Here is a 16,749-nt window from a genome sequence, read left to right as displayed (position 1 = left end):
TTGGCCATTGCCGATCATAACCGAAAATGGTGTAATCTAGTTTGTAGGTAGTTGTATAAGTGAAGCTATACGGGGTTGGATAATATTATGTGTACTACCCGAATCAACGAGGACAGTTACTTTGTGACCATGTATGACACCGGTTAATCGAAGTGTACGAGGGGAAATCAAACCCAAAAAAGGCCGCATTGGACAAGGATAAGAATTCGGGTGGGGTCGGGTCATGGGTCGGATTGTGGTTTGGTGTTTGGTGAATTTGGAGCCATATTCAGATCTTGTTCAACCCCATCACCATTATCAACTATGAGTAAAAATTGCGGGGGATTGCATTTGTGACCCGGAAAAAACTTCTTGGGACAACAAAAGCAGAGGCCCTCGAAACGTCGTTTCTAAAGTTCATCGGGTGTGAGCCGATTGAATGGTAGGTTGGTTGTCGGTTTGGTTAGGGTAGGAAGTATGGCCGGATGGTTGATGCAGGTGTGGAGTTGGGCAGATTTACGTTCGAGGATGCTGACTAGGATGTGGAGGTGGACGCGGATGGCTGGTAAGTGGGTCGGTTATACGATGAATAACGGGCTTCACCGACAAAGTAAAACACGACGAGATGAAACTCGTTGTGCATTGGGGGTAGGATAGTAAGCAAAATAATTTTCGGGCTGGAACAACCAATCAAGAGGGTTAGAGCAATCGAAGATTGGAAGGTGGATGTTCGGTTGACGAGGGCGATGTTCATTGTTGGGTAGTGGTTGTTTAACCTGGAAGTGTTATGGGCTGGGTTGAGACGGTTTAGCAATTGGTTGGAAAGATCAATTTGTTGTTGCATGGCAGTAGTGAGGGTGAAGTTGGGCGGTGGTTTGAGCAGTATATGTTTGTTGGGTAGCTGCTTGTTGTGCAGCGGTGGTAGCATTCTGGGTAAGTAATTGATCTAATTTTTCAACAATTGCAAGCATGGGGTCGGAATGGTGGACGTCGGAAGAAGAAGAATCTTTTTTAGGAGGCATGGGAACGAATGAATGAAAGCATCAGGGACCCGTAGAGTGGGTTAAGCTTCAAGAGAAAGAGAGAAAAACAAAAACTTTTTAGAAAGATTTTTTGATAATTTTTCTCAAAACAATAGCTACAATTTATAGGAAAAACAAAGAATTAAAATAGGAAAGTAATTCGAGACCAATTAGGAAAGTAAATAAGGACAAATATAAATATTAACTTGTCTTGCAAGCTAAGCCTTTACTTCTTTTAATCTAGCAGACGTTTAGGAATTATTTTGGATATTGTGGACTTCTGAATGAGCTCATTGCTAGATTGGGCTTTCAATATTACATGCTGGCCCGTATCATGACACCTAAATTACCTGCTGACATAATGTGACACCGACATACCGTGCAACCAAAAAACACTCGCTTGTCTATGGCCACAGCTGGTGCTGGTGGTGTTCGATGTTGTGATGTTGGTATCGTTATTTTTTTTAAAGCTAGGAGACCTGTCCGGCGCGTTGCGCTGGGCTAGTGATATTTGGCTGTTTGTATGATTGCTTCAGCAGCACGTCAACGTAAGTTTGATCGGTATCGGCTTACGTAACCGTGACTAAACAAAAAAAGTTAATTCGTCAACACCTAGATACATTAATAAACCGGACCAAATCTGAAGCAAACACAAGGTATGCTCCGGATCAATTCGAAACTAAATGCAACTAAGAAGGTCGATCCTAAAGTGATACAGTTTTTACAACCAACAGGGACCATAATAGATTAGAAAACGACGAGGCCAGGTGGGGAAAAACATCACATATTAAATCCCGAAAGTAATAAATAGGCACGTCAAGTACAAAATTAGGAGTGACATTTCAATCATTGAATATCATATAGTAATTCACCTTCGATACTTGATTCTTGCGCCAGAGATCAGTCACAGATAGATCTTTATCTATCATTATTGATCCAATTGTCCTTGTGACTAACCAAGTTATGCAGGTCATTGTCTATCATTATTGTTGATCCAATTGTCCTTGTGACAAACCGTTAACCATTCAAGTTCTCTAACTTAATTGTTAATGCATGTAGCTTAAATCAATAAAATGATAGATGTCCCATTATAATTATTCCTGTATTACTTTGCTAATTATTCTCATATTACTTTGCTTTTGTATGAATCTTGTAAGATAAGCGTAACTGTCTACAATTTACTAGCTAGTATTGTTAACAAGTCATGTATTAACAACCATTTATTCACACACTATTTAGGCCTAAGCTCGATACCTTCCACAATAAGACCCCCTTTGTTACGATGGTGCTCCTGAAACACCATCTCAACTTCACCATCATCATCATTATCACAATAAAATTCACCCAACGCAATCTCCATCCATCCATCGTTCCTCATGTTTGCCTGCGCCTTCGGTTGTTGAGCATTAACACTAGACGTCTCATTTCTTACCTCGCCAAAACTAACCACTATGTTTTCATGCACATGCGCCATTGGCTGTTGAAGATAAACAGTAGATGCCTCATTTCTTACCCTACCAACACTAACAATTGTGTTCCCAGCCGCCGAAAGGCCCCATGAGTTCTTACTAATTCGAAACACAAGATATGCTACGTATGGTGTCTTTTGTGACAGCATCACACTTGCTATTTTGCCATGGATATCGAGCCAACATCCGTGTTTAAGTATGCCTACCTCTGCAAACCTGCAAAAATGTTTACACAGATGTAAATAAATTCGGATCGGATCATTTTGACTTGAAGAAAGATTTAATATTTGAAGGATTTGAGACCTTGATTCTGGTACATGTCTCCATTCCCAATAACGAGTGTCGTTACCCCATGCAATTGATAAGTCTCTTGCGCCTAACATATAGCACTTTCTCCCACTCTCCTTATCTAGCTTAAAACCCTAATTACAAATCCAAAAACATTAACAAATAAATCCAAAAACAATACAACTTAAGGAAACATTAAAACCACAGCAAACTAGATATTTGGATTTTGGTCCAAACCCGTACTAGCTAGGTTTTCCATTTTGTTTTGGTCTTTAACATTTGAATTCTGTTCGAACCAAATACGTTGAATAAGCTGCTGCCAAATAACTGTTATTAAGTTTTAAAAATATACAATTCTAGTAAACGAGTCGAGCCGGTGTGAGTTCGAGTTTGAAACGAGGCAGCAGCTCAAGCTTGAGCTCGAAGTTAAACGAGCTTAAGATCTGCCGAGCCAAGCTTTGGCTTGGTTACAACAATGAGCCTTCGCTCAGGTTGTTTGAAATCAAGTTTCTTTTAGCTAGATTTATTCGAGCAAGCTACGAGTCAAGCTACGAGCCGCGAGTTTGAACAACCCTAATTTAATCCAATCCAATTTCAACCTTTCGGTTCGATTTTTAACTTTATGAATTTAGTTCAGTTTCAAACCGAATTATCAAAAACCAAACCGTTAAACACCTGTAATTCAAATAAAATTCTTTTTTTAACAGTCATCTGGATTTGAATAACTGACAGACCATTGCTCTACTCTCTACTCCCCTGCACAACCTGAACCCCTATTTTTTTTTTTTTTTTTTTTTGATAATTGGCAATTCAAAACAGTACGTATAGATTGTAAGGTTGATTGGTTTACCAGATTACCACGATCGAGGACGATATATGAGTCCGATAATCGGTGATAGAGTTGCTTCTTAGACTCAAAACCCACGGGAGAAACCGCCTTCCCAATGATTTGACGGTAGTCCGAGGGTAGGAACCGCTCCCATATGACGTCGGAATCTGCGACTGAATGGAATGCTTTGGAGATCAGGCAGCCCTGCAGGCATCGCGAGGTGACGTGATCGATAATATATCGGTCACGCAGCCTTCCGGCAGGACAGAGATGCTCGGCAAGTTGTCCAATTCGGCCATTTATGTTTTCTTGCGTTGAAAATATTAGTAGAAAAGATTGTGTATTCTTCGACGGAAACAAATAATAATCAATATAAATAATAGCCAATAAGAAATGATACGTACTTCCACTTGTGAATTGTGATGATCTTTCTCATTAAGTTTCCTCGTATTTTTATCAATTTGTTTTTTTCCTACTTTTTCTGTACTGTTCACCTTGATTTGTCCTTTTGTTTTATTGATCTAAACTATAATGGAAGACACATGTTGTATTAATTTAAATAAAATATTTAATAAATAATCAAAATACACTCTAATAATAATAATAATACCCAGGTTTGATTCCTGCTCACAATATTTAGTTTCAGAGACACCAGGTTGATGATGGGAGACTAGGCGATTACACGGTTTTCACTAGTTGGATCCTTGAACTGACCGAGTTTTATCTCACCGCACAGTCGTGCCTTCGGGCGAGTGTTCACGGGCGTTGGCCTTAGGTGAGGGTTTTTCCATGGTCGAAAGACGAGTGTATCCAGATGTGATGAATTTAGCCAGTGGCCCATTTAAAGGATTCGTTGACCGAAGTCATTGTACAATATAATTTACAATAATTTTTGTTCGCGTTTGCGAGAGACATTCATCTTTTTGGGGAGACACCAAACATATTCGTCACGGATGTGTATGGGGTCTCCTCAAAAGTCGGGTTTTTTTTTTTTTGTTTTTTTCTTGTTTTCTTTTTACTTGTTTTTGTATGTTGTCTTTTGTTTACCTTATTTTTTGATTTTGTTTGATTTTTTTTTTGTTTTTTATTAGTAATTGTTTTTCTTAAATACTTTTTTAATATGTTTTAGTTTTTAAAATCAATTATACTTAACTGGCTCAATTTAAAAAATGAAACGAAACAACATAAATTAAAAGATATTTATATACATACATATTTAATAAAGTACAACAAGTTCATACAAAAAAAAACAAAATGTAAAAACCAATCTAAACTTCAGCATCACCGCGTCGTCGTTGTCTCGTCAGCATGTGGTCGGTCTATCCTTAGCACCGTCGTCGTCTCGTGGGCGTCTGATGACTGACGTGCTCGCCTCGTGGCCGAAACGTGGCGCCAATGGTTTGTATATACCTCACCATGCTGTTGTGCGGACATAAACTCTACCACCCACACCATCTAACGATGGAGCTGTAACAGCCCCTACTCTAAGCTTTGTAATCGAGCATCAGTGGCCGCATCCAAACACACGGCGCGATATTTATGTGGAACATGCTACGGGTCCTCGTGGTGCGGTGGCTGGTATCAACACGTTAATATAAAGGAATTTAAACGATAATAAAACGTACCTGATCACCGCCCTCACCGTCCTAATCGTCAACCGTGATGTCTTGAATATGCACCTCCGACTCCTCGAATGATGGAGGCTCGACAAATGGGACCACGATGTAAGCGGGTTCCCTCGAGAAGTGACTAGCCGTTATTATCCGTCAATCTTCCAGATGATATTCATGCTCTATGCCCGTATACGGGTAGATCAGGCAGATGTGACCGGTAGCCCAAACTAAGTGCAATTTGCGTCACGTATGAGCCACCGAGCAACGGCCCGTGGGCCTACCTGTCCCAGTAAAGGGCGAAGCAGTCGCCGAACGCGTGAGCCAGGTTGGAGTGCCTGCCGTCAGCAGGCATAGCAAAAAAAACAAGTCGCGAAGGTTGCGGCGATCTGCCCCTTCACGATCGTCCTGTGCAGGCACATGTACAAGAATATATTATATAATATTATATCATCTTGTGCAGGTACCTGTACAAGAAAATATTATATTATATTATTTTATATTAGGTTATTTTATGTTATGTTATGTTATGTCATGTAATGTACAAATGCAACTGGTCCTCCATGGATGAGGCCTTGACGTCGGTGGTGGTGTGCAGGAAAGCACCAACGCCAATCGCCGTCCACCAATGTCTCAATATGTTATCCGATGTATCGTGGATGCTTTCCGTGTAAATCGGTTGATATACCTCCTCCGAGCGCCACCACAAACTCCTCCATAGAAAGATAGCAGTGTTCCCCGAACATGTGGAAAGAAACCTCCACCTGAGCATGTCTGCATCAGGAGTCAACATCGGATGCCGCAACTCTCCCGACGGACGTGGCATGAAACAACATTAGCAACTTAGGTTAATCGAGTTTCACAAGTTAATTGAAAAGCAAAATAATACCTGAAGTGATCGTAAAGTAAAACTCTAGCGAAGTGCTCGATACACAAGCTCGGTGTACACCCCGACTAGCAAATGCGGAAGCGTAAAATGGGAATGTAACAGACGCCTCTGGTATCAACCACATTGTTATAAAGTGTCACACCCCGACTAGCACAATGCGGAAGCGTAAAACGGGAATGTAACAGACACCTCTGGTATTAACACATTGTTTATAAAGAAACATTACAAACTAATTTACAATATATTACATTTCTTTGTTCTATCATTGTTTTATAGTCTAGATGATACAAACAAAACTGATTTGTTAACTATACGTTCTTACTACTAACACCCTTGCCTCTATTCACATAGCATCAACCACACACCTTGAGCAAGTAACAGATCACCAAATCACTCCGATTTAGGTACACCTGAAAAGCAGTTTAAAACGGGTCAACTACTAGAGTCGGTGAGTTTCACGAGTTTCAAGAAAACAGTAATGAGTATTCACAAGTCAACACTTGTAATCATGAAATATGTATGTATGTATGTATGTATGTATGTATGTATGTATGTATGTATGTATGTATGTATGTATGTATGTATGTATGTATGTATGTATGTAAATGATGTAATTATGCTAAGCTACAGTGAAGCCTTGACTGTATGTGCTGCGTGCATCCATTTCCCACGCTCAATCAACCACTGTGGCCCCTTTCCGCCCACAACATGCCCCAAGTAGCTATGTCTAACACTACATAGCGTGTTGTATAATTATGGTCATGTGCAAACGGCGCTATGTGACACGGCAACCAGGCCGATTCCGTTTGGGTTTGTCAAACCAATAGTACTATTCACAAGCCACCGGCTCGAAGTTAATCACTGTGTTAGTGAGGACTTTCGTGTGTTAGCACTTAGATAATTCACATCAATACATGATTCAGGTATGTATATGTAATCAAACATACTTTTCACCCCAAAATTTTGTAAAACTGTTTAAAGAGTGGGGTCATGAAACTCACGGTTTAGTAGATATTCAGTACTGTATCAGCTCATGGTTTGTTCGGTCCGCTATCAGTAGTTCCTATAATCAATATTATAATAATATTAATATTTTAATATTATTATAATCTCAATACTAATCTGGGCTGTATAACTAATCTGGGTATATTTGGAACGCCCAGAAAGTGGCAATAGGCTTAGGTTGTGATGTTGTTCAATGTCTAATACTTAAAATTGAACTTGGCTCAGATTCCCGTTTTCCCAGCTGGGACAAATTGTTCGTTTATGCGTTCAGAAAACAGTTATGGAAAAATAAGCTTGGGTAAATTTATTGGTTAACAAAATGATTAAGTTATAAAGAAAGATCACATACTGGGGTCCCGGATTAGCCACGGGCCCGTTTTCGTTTATTCAGTTTGATTTAAGAAGAAACGCGCACAATCCATCCGGATTGTCCAGGTTTTTCATAGAAAAGTTCGTTTTTACTTATTTAGTCCAAAAATATGATTTTTGATCACTCTTGGTGTTTTGATATTCCCGCAGATTCTCTAGTCGCAAACTTGCCGGTTTTTATAAAAACTGAATTTGTTTAATATTCAAATTAGCATAATTAATTAACCGTTAATCATTAAATTATGAAAATTTAACCACTTATCAATTAAAATATGTATATTTTTATAAAATTATTTCTGGAATTTATTTACTGATTTATTAATTTATAAAAATTCATTTTATCAGCTATATTTCGCCTGAAAATCGTCCGTTTACCCCAAACAATTTCCAAAAATTCCACAAAAATTCCTAAATGCTCAAATCATGTCCCAAATAAACTTGTATCAATTCCAGAATGTAAAAAGCTCGTGCGATATTATTTTCGGCCCAAATTCGGCTATAAAAATTCACACGAACGCATATAAACAAAACACCTTTAGACTTCTTCAAATGATCCCAAAATTCATATGTGATAAAAATACATCAAATCTAAGTTCCCAGAAAAGTTTCATAATTTTTGAAGTATTTTAGCTATTTTTCCCAAATAAACGTCCCAATTCGGTAATAAATTCGCCAAATATTCCCGGATGGTCAAAAAATTACCAAATTTGAACAGGGACTCAATGACATGGTCCCTGATGTCCCTGCAAAATTTAAAGGCCTAAAAATATGAAAATCACAACCTTAACCTAAACAGCCCGTAAGCGAGTGTTTCGGCATTACTTTAGCGGGTTTGGCTCGTTTCTGACTTTTTAATCAAGTTTTCAGGTTCTTGTGCTTCTAAGCAAGCTAGGTACAAGTCCTATATCACAAACCAAGCAATTTTTCATCAACATAACAGCCCTTAACTTAGGGTTTCGGCTAGTGCACAAAAACAAACTTTTGAACCGTAAAAACGCCGTTTCAACCCTTTAATCCGTGTTTATGGCCAAAAAAACTATCAAAACAGGTTCCTTACCATGTGTATGATCAAAACATGTTTATGGACTATTTTTAAGATTTGTACACGGTTAGGAATGATTTTTAGTAATCAAGACATGTTTTTATGGTATTAAACGAGTTTAAACAAGCCAAAAATCGATTATTTAAGACCTCTTTACCTTGTTTCTTGCTGGTTTTTGGCTGGAGCAGAACTTGTGTCCAGAGTTTTCAAGAAAATAATGTTGGAAATATCTTGTATCTAGTTTATATGTGAAAGGAAAAATAAGGGGGTGGGGTGGCGGCTGCAGCCGGAACCCATGGACCTCCCCTTTGGGCTGTTTTGGCCCAATAATTTGGTTTCTCAAGCCCAAATATGAAAAGACCGGTCCAAATTTGGTTCGGGTTCGGTTTTTGGCGCGAAAAAACTTATCGGGTGCATTAAACAGCGCGAAAACGAGTGTTTTTCGGCTAGTTTTATGTAAAATTATAAAAACATACTATATGTTTGTAAAAATCAAAAATATTTTCACGGATCGCTTAAAACATTTCAAGTAAGTGTTTGGTAAGTCTTTTTCGGCTTAACGGATGATACAATGCTTGGTTTGTAACTATTTTTCGCGTTTAAATCTTTAGCGGGTAGTTAAACGGGCATATTTTCGTTTAACTTGTTTGCTATCAAACTAAGGCCATATTTATGCTATTTTAGCTTGTATTAAACGTATATCACTTATAGATGGCCCTCGAGATATCTGGGTCATAACCCGACCCGTTCGGTTAGTCGTTCGTTTGTTACGCAAAAGGCGTTTATTTGCTTAATCGGTAAATACGTACTGAGGTGTACCTTGTTTAGGCTCAAATGTCACATAAAGAAACATTACAAACTAACTTACAATATATTACATTGTTCTAACATCGTTTACAAACTAGGCGATGCAATCAAAATCAGTTTGCTAAACTGTTTACTTCTTACTAATACACTTGCATCTATTTACTCAGCATTGATTACATTCCGTAACACGTAGCACATCATCATGTTATTCCAATTTTGGTACACCTGAAAAGCATGTTATAATAAGTCAACTACGAATAGTTGGTGAGTTTCACGAGTTTTAACAAATTAGGTGTACGTAGCCAGAACAATCATAGTTTGTATGTTTGTTTGTATGTTTATGATGTAATTATGCTAAGCTACGGTGAATCCGTGACTGTTCGTTCGGGCTACGTGCCTCCATTTCCCACGCACAATCAATCACTGTGGCCCCCTTCCGCCCACAACATGCCCAAGTAGCTATGTCTAACACTACTTAGCGTGTTTGTATAATTATGGTCATGTGCAAATAGTGTAAAGTCTCAGCAATCGATGCCGACTCCGTTTGGATTTGTCAAACCAATAGTACTATTCACAAGCCACCTGCTCGAAGTAAATCGTTGTGTTAGTGGGGACTTTTGTGTGCTAGCACTTAGATAATTCATATCATCACATGTTATCAGTATATAGCCAGGTATAAACAAACATGTTTTTCACTCATTCGTAAAACAGTTTAGAAAGAGGGCTCATGAAACTCACTGTATAGTATGTAGTCAGCACGATATCAGTTCGTGGTTTGGTTTCACTTGTTATCCCTCAGTTCCTATAATCAGTATTATAATAATATTAATATTTTATTATTTTTATTATAGTCACCTTACTAAACCGGGCTGTATATCTAGTCTGGGTATAGCTGCCACGCCCAGAACATGTCAGTAGTCATAAATTCTGACGTTGTTCAATGTCTAATGTTTAAAATTGAACTTCACTTAGTTTCACCGTTTCACGTGCTAGGGCAAGTTAATCGTTTATGCATTTAGAAAATAGGTATGATCACGTAAACTTGGGTAAACGTGTTGGTTGATAAAATAATTAAATTTATAAAGAAAAAATATAGTTTTGACGTCTGGATTCGCTGTAGGGCTTATTTCCGTTTATTCAATCTGGTTTGTAGAAAAACGCGCACAATTCATCCAAATTGTCCGGATTTCTCACAAAATGTTCAATTTTATTCAATAACCCAAAAATATGATATTTTATCATTCTTGATGTTCTGATATTCCAACAGGTTCGTTAATCTAACACCTGTCGATTTTTTTCATAATTAAATTTGTTTAACTTTCAAATTAGTACAACTAATTATCTGTTTATTGTTAAATTACAAAAAATTAAAAATTTACTAATTAATATATGTAGATTTTTATAAAAATATTTCTAGAATTATTTACTGATGTATTAATTTATAAAAGTTCATTTTATATATTATTTTTAACTGGTAAATCGCCCGTTTATACCAAACAATTTCCGAAAAATCCGATAAATTTTTTGAGTGATCCAAATAACTTTCAAAATACCCTATAAAATTTCTAAAACCTAAAAATTTTTCTAAATTACCTTTTTGAGACAAAAATGACCGTTAAAACTCAAATAAACCCGAATCTAGAAACTATATCTAGGGTTCTCCAATTGACCCCAAATTTTATATGTGATCATTTGGTGCATTACTTGAGTTCTCCACAAAAGTTTATAATTTTTCAAGTAGTTTAAGTATTTTTCCCAAATAAACGCTAACAAACGGTAATAAATTTGCCAAATATTCTCTGAGTATCGAAAAAAAGACCAAATTTGGACAGAGACTCATTCATATGGTCCTAATGTCCCTGAAAATTTTCACAAGCTAACAACAAGCATGTCACAATTTAATCCTAAATAGTCTGTGAATCTATTGTTAGAATGACTGAAAATCCTTTAACTATGAACAAGGTTTCTATGGTTAAAAGCATATTGAAAAGGCAACCTTCCCAAGATAAGGTTGTTAAGAATAGGAAAGTTGTTGAAATGGTTAACCCGAAGAAGGTTATTGGAGTTAATCATGAGTAGAAAAAGGCTGACATCAAACAAGTTGAGCTTGTTAAACCTGTTTGTAAAGTTGTCAAGCTTGATGTAACTTCTGTTGAGACTAAATTGACTAAAAGGTCAAAGGAAACTTTGACTTTTAGATAATTAGAGAAGTTATATCAGCATGCTTTGAAGAAGAAGGTCAAGGATGAGAAAGTTCATGTTGGGGAATTGCCAACATGGAAACCTAAAGTTGTTTTACTTCAAAAGGAAAACAAGGTTCAATCTAAGATTAAGGCTTGGGTTACCTCTACAAACTAATCATTTACATTTGCATGTAAAGATTTCCAAGAAGAGCCATCAATGTCATATGGATTGTTATTATAAAAAATGTTGATAGTGGAATATCTCGGAATATGATGGGTGGTTTGTTTTGAAATAATTTAATTGCAAAGACTAAAAAAAATAATAAATTTTTTTAACCGACAAACCTGTGCACCAAATACACTTTTTAATGAAAAATTCTTTTTGGTGAAAAGATCTTAAAAAAAATTATCCATGTTGGAGGATCGCTTTTTGATGCGGTGCGTGAGTGTTAGTTAAAATATGTTGGTTGATTTTCACACAAGATCGTGCTTTAAATTTATAAAAATGATTTCTACTAGGACTAAACCACATACAAATAGGCAAGTGTACCTATCGTATATTTAGAATAGTATTGGTAAGAACCAAATATCGATCCGTGGACACAAATAGTTTCTAATAATGAATCTTTGCTTTAAATTTACCGGGGATAATAATCATTTAGGATGGTTTTAAACTATTTCTTTTTAAATTAAAGAAGATAAAATATGTGAACAAGGAGATAAGTTTTTAGACGAGAAAATCAATAATTAAAGGTTATCATCTAAATCAAGAAACCATTCCATTCTTCCTGGATGGTTATTATGATGAATATGTGAAACTTGCTTTAATAATATTAGATAGAATAACCCCTCATTTCTAAGTGAATTACCTTATAACAAAGAAGAAAGTAGAATGCATAACTTCATGCATACCATAAAAAATATCAATTTAAGTAAGCAAGTAGTTTTAGTGAAGTATAAAGATTAGGATTGACTTCGATTTCTCAAATACCAATTCTAACAACTTCGGGTGGTTATAGTTTATTCACACAACCTCCCCTTGGTTGATTTAAGTAGATTGTAATTACACATTCCTTTAACATATGACTTTTTCAACTAGCATGATGCCAATCAACAACACATCGGGAAGTGCACACCACATTGTATGCGACTTCCTATTACAGAAGAAAACATCCTCCTATCTGTTGGTGGAAGGATTCTCCCGGGTGTGAAACACGGACACATTGTTATGGAGAAAGTTTTCAAGTACCTGCATTGGGTTTAATAAAATGTTAACAAGCATTACAAGTATTCATTTAAATAGTCAAATTCGGGTTGTTATCAAGTACCTTCATGGGGGTATTGCCAATTTTATTTTGCTCTTTAATGATCCTCAAAGCATTGTATATGTCCTTAATAATACATTTGTTATTGGGAAACTGACGCCGTAAGGCTGACTTAATTTTACCCGGTCTCACCCCCTGTCGGTGTAACGTCGCAACCAGATCAAGTTCCTTGTCGGTCATTTTCCTTAGAGGCGCGTGACCCTCCTCAAAGACAATGGGATAGTGGTTGTGTGTCTCGGTGACTACCTCTATCTTCCAACAATCACCTCCTGTGTTGTACCTCCCGACAAGTTTAAATGGCAACACTTTTTAATACTCCCAATATGCCTCACTGTGGCCTTAAGTTTGGGTTCCCCCCACAATTGCATGCAAGATCCACACTTTTGTTCCTTGACCGTTGGACCACGATAACACAACCATGCTCCCGTTCTCTCTTTTTAGCCCAATCCACCAACTCATTAAGAGAATCAAAAAACTGAAACAAGTATAAGCTCATTTTTAAAGCTTGTTCAAAAAGAATAATAATAATAAGTTAAACAAAACACATTGTGTCATTCATTATCCGTTACATACGAAACTGTCTCCTTGCGTATGTAATCATCACCGTCATCATTATCATCTTCTCCTCCTTCGCCGTCAGAGCCGTCAGCCTCTTGAATGGTATCCTAAATGTAATTCGGTACTGGTCAAGAACAGTATGGTGGCTCTTCTACTGGTAACTGGGTACGAAGACTGGGTTCCATAATATCGACCCTCTACATGTAAGTGGTATGAAGATCGGGTTCCGTAATACGGACCCTCTTCCATTAGCTCGTACGAAGACTAGGTTCCGTAATACGACCCTACCGGTAGCTGGTACGATGGCTGACTGTAAGGCTGTTCTGCTAGTCAGACTTCGTATGTATTTGGCGTGTTGTCCTCCAGCCACGAAGGGTGACTACCACCGTATGTGATATATCCCTAACAAATATAATCGCAACATATTTTATTTAAAAAATAAGTAGCAACTACAATTATATTATATAAATATACAATGAAACCAAGTTAGAATTGGTAAGCCCGACTGCTCATTATATGCATATCTCGGCTCCTCGTTATATGCGTAGACTGTAACATCTCGGATTTTTCGTATTTGTATTCGTTTAAGTTAAACCGATTCGGGAACGCAATTCGGATCTTTCAAACTATTTAAAACTTGTATTTATTGGTATTTAACTTATTTTATAATTTTATAACTTTCAATTATGCCAAATAGCCCTTAAAAACCTTTAAAATCGCTTAAAACGGCTAAAAATCGCATTTTCGGGAACTACAGGGACTAATTTTGCCAATTCTTTCCTATTTTCGATTAAATTAACGAAAATTAAACTCCAAGAAATGGTATAGCTGGTCCAATTTCGTTTTCTTGGTGTCTAAGCCAAATTTTGTTAGTTATTATACTAGATTTTCTCATTAAATAGCTTATTTTGTTTCCTAATCGAGCGGATTACTTCATAAACAAGCTATAACCTATTATATTTAAACAAAACACATATCTAAACACTAATAACTACTAATTTCCAGCCATCAACCCTACATCCCACGAAATTCCCATTCCCTATATCAATTTCATAAAGTTTGTTCAAGTTCTTTCATCTACGGTTTGACTTTCAAGCTTCAAGATCCTTTGACCTCGATTATCTCTTGTTCCATTCGTCGTTCAGGTAAGTTTTCTTCTTCAATATTGTAGATATTTATCTGTAGAACAAAATCCCTTAATCAATTTTTCCGATTGAGGGAATCTCGGTGGTCAATTGGACTCAAACCTGTTTAAGGGCATAATAGTCAACAACTTTGACCAATCAATTTCTCATACTTCTGGTCAAATTCAACGTTCGCTCCAGAAGACTTTTATTCTTGTAACTTAATTTTAAGGCTACTCACCAAAACCCGACTTCCGACTCGCTGTTCGGATTCTAGTCAGTACCAGCTCGGTTAAATCTAAAAACAAACATAACTTGAATTTTAAACGTCCGTTTGGATTGATTCCAGCAGCAAAGAGTTCGTTTTTATGTATATTATCAAATATAAAAGACTCAGATTCTTATTGATTAAAACATTTGACGGTTTGTGGAGGACTCGCTTATTCGTTAGCTCGTTTACTCGCATTTATTAATCGCTTGTCATTAATCTAAGGTGAGTTTGATCATTCCCCTTTTTATCTATTGTTTTCAAATGTTTTGGAGACATATGCGTACTTACTCATATTTTATATCATATATATATACACAAACTCGCAAACATAATCATTGTGTGATTATCAATTAAATGCTATTTGCTAATTGCTACTTGTTTAATTGTTTACTTTATCGCATTCGGAGAGGTCCAACATATCCCCTTGTATAGGGTTCTCATTAGTATGATCACACGACCGTCTTAGTAACCAGAGCCCGATTCTCTTGGTGAAAGTAAAACGACAATTTTAGTCATTGTAATCAATGCCCGATTCGCTTGGCAACGATTCATTGGCACACTAGAACGATTTGGTTATATACATGGTTTGTTAAGGCTTGATTGATTATTACCACATAGATTGGTTTGCGCTTTTAACACTTATCATTTATTATTTATTTATTATATAACTATTTGTTGTGTCAAAATTGGTGACCATCTCACTCAACATGTGTTGTTGACAAACTCTATTTTCTACGCATATACAGGTTGCTATTGAATTGAAGTTGAAGTATGGACACTTAGAAAGACCTTAGGGTTTTATTGAAGACAAACCTGAATTTAGATTTGTTATATATATTTATTTGAATTGTTTGGTTATATTGGAATATTGTGTGTATCTTTGAATAAAATAATTAATTAGATATTGTCATTTATATTCATGATAGTATATTCATAAAAAGCGTAACATGTAAAAAAAATGTTGTATATAATGTCAATGGAACATATATTGTTAAAATTAAATATAAACCAAAACCATTGGGATTTCTTAAATTTTAAAATTTGTGATATACTTAAGTTAAAACATTTGAGATTCTTTTCATGAAAACATCTTTACTAAAGTTATATTATAATTTATATTATGCAATAAATGATAATAAATGGTTAAAAATTTGTGATAGTGAATGTGGTGATCTCACTAAACAAAAAATGTGATGGCTTGTTTGTTCGGAGGATTTCAAGGGATTTTCAAGGAATTGGAATTAGAATTCCATTCCTTGGTATGTTTTGTTGGCTAAAAAGGAATCTGAATCTGAGTTACTTTCCAATGGAATCCTTCAATTAATGGAATTCAAAATCCTTCAACACTCACGGGATAGTTCAGGATTTTATAAGATTACCTAATTAACACTAACCTATTACCACTTCTCATCAATTTCTCTGGCCACCACCAACAACGAAATTCCGACCGCCACCACCAATGTAATTCAGGCAAGATCTGTCATGTTTTTCGGTTCAAAATCTTTAGGCGACAACCGATTTCAGATATGGATAAGACGAGAAGAGAAGAGAGAAAAAGATACGTTGAAGCGAGAGGGATAGGTGGTGGTGGCGGTTGCGAGCGGTGGGGATGGTTGTAACCAGAGACGTTGGCCGGTGATGTGTGGGTGAAATAATTTGTGTTAAGTAAGTTATATCGTGTATTTTATGTGTTTATATGTCTTGGACACGATTACTTTGAGTGGTTTTACGTTTATAGGTGAGTGGAGCTTAAAGGAGCTTAAAGGATCTAAATTGGAAAATATGATATGGAATGGAAATTAATATTTTATTATATGGAACGACAAAGAATTTGAATACGAAGACGTGGCCGAAAACGGTGCGTAAAACGAAGCTATAACGAAGAAGTTATGGGCAAAACAGTGCGCGGGGGCTGTCACCGTAAAGCAGAGTCTGATGACCGTAGGCTATGGCGCCATTTTGATCGATGTCGAAAGGTC

At 36.6% G+C, this 16,749-nt stretch overlaps 1 pseudogene across 1 annotated transcript; it reads right to left on the bottom strand.

The window, feature by feature from the left end:
- Window positions 1-2,136: 2,136 nt before the first annotated feature.
- On the bottom strand, window positions 2,137-3,889 carry LOC143577823 (putative F-box protein PP2-B12; annotated as a pseudogene). The gene is made up of 3 exons (XR_013143176.1): window positions 3,609-3,889; window positions 2,774-2,892; window positions 2,137-2,686 (listed from the first exon to the last, which is right to left on the bottom strand). The product of XR_013143176.1 is annotated as a putative F-box protein PP2-B12 (transcript).
- Between the last annotated feature and the right edge of the window lie 12,860 nt (window positions 3,890-16,749).

The sequence above is a fragment of the Bidens hawaiensis genome, unplaced genomic scaffold (genome assembly GCF_021521415.1).
Source record: "Bidens hawaiensis isolate Kalapana, Puna unplaced genomic scaffold, B.hawaiensis_p1.1 tig00028820_1, whole genome shotgun sequence".
Lineage (NCBI taxonomy): Eukaryota > Viridiplantae > Streptophyta > Magnoliopsida > Asterales > Asteraceae > Bidens > Bidens hawaiensis.
Note: the sequence above shows the minus strand (reverse complement) of the source record. Positions and strands in the feature narration are given on the sequence as shown.